The following is a 1,399-nucleotide window of genomic DNA, read 5'->3' as shown; positions in this document are numbered from 1 at the left end:
CAGGGAGAAATCAAAAGCTTTACAGACAAGCAAAAGCTGAGAGAATTCAGCACCACCAAACCAGCTCTCCAACAAATACTAAAGGATTTTCTCTAGATATAAAACACAAAAACAGTGTATAAACTCGAACCCAAAACAATAAAGTAAATGGCAATGGGATCATACTTATCAGTAATTACCTTAAATGTAAATGGGTTGAATGCCCCAACCAAAAGACAAAGACTGGCTGAATGGATACAAAAACAAGACCCCTACATATGTTGTCTACAAGAGACCCACCTCAAAACAGGGGACACATACAGACTGAAAGTGAAGGGCTGGAAAAAGATTTTTCATGCAAATAGGGACCAAAAGAAAGCAGGAGTAGCAATACTTATATCAGATAAAATAGACTTTAAAACACAGGCTGTGAAAAGAGACAAAGATGGTGACTACATAATGATCAAAGGATCAATCCAAGAAGAAGATATAACAATTATAAATATATATGCACCCAACACGGGAGCACCGCAATATGTAAGACAAATGCTAACAAGTATGAAAGGAGAAATTAACAATAACACAATAATAGTGGGAGACTTTAATACCCCACTCACACCTATGGATAGATCAACTAAACAGAAAATTAACAAGGAAACACAAACGTTAAACAATACAATAGACCAGTTAGACCTAATTGATATCTATAGGACATTTCATCCCAAAACAGTGAATTTCACCTTTTTCTCAAGCACACATGGAACCTTCTCCAGGATAGATCACATCCTGGGCCATATATCTAGCCTTGGTAGATTTCAATTTTTTGAATTCATTCCAAGCATCTTTTCTGACCACAATGCAGTAAGATTAGATCTCAATTACAGGAGAAAAACTATTAAAAATTCCAACATATGGAGGATGAACAACACCCTGCTGAATAACCAACAAATCACAGAAGAAATCAAAAAAGAAATCAAAATTTACATAGAAACTAATGAAAATGAAAACACAACAACTCAAAACCTGTGCGACACTTTAAAAGCAGTCCTAAGGGGAAAGTTCATAGCAATACAGGCATACCTCAAGAAACAAGAAAAAACTCAAATAAATAACCTAACCCTACACCTAAAGCAACTAGAAAAGGAAGAAATGAAGAACCCCAGGGTTAGTAGAAGGAAAGAAATCTTAAAAATTAGGGCAGAAATAAATGCAAAAGAAACAAAAGAGACCATAGCAAAAATCAACAAAGCCAAAAGCTGGTACTTTGAAAGGATAAATAAAATTGACAAACCATTAGCCAGACTCATCAAGAAACAAAGGGAGAAAAATCAAATCAATAAAATTAGAAATGAAAATGGAGAGATCACAACAGACAACACAGAAATACAAAGGATCATGAGACTACTATCAACAATTATAT

Source organism: Bison bison, unplaced genomic scaffold, assembly GCF_000754665.1.
Source record: "Bison bison bison isolate TAMUID 2011002044 unplaced genomic scaffold, Bison_UMD1.0 scf7180017864298, whole genome shotgun sequence".
In the NCBI taxonomy this organism is placed as follows: Eukaryota; Metazoa; Chordata; class Mammalia; order Artiodactyla; family Bovidae; genus Bison; species Bison bison.
Note: the sequence above shows the minus strand (reverse complement) of the source record.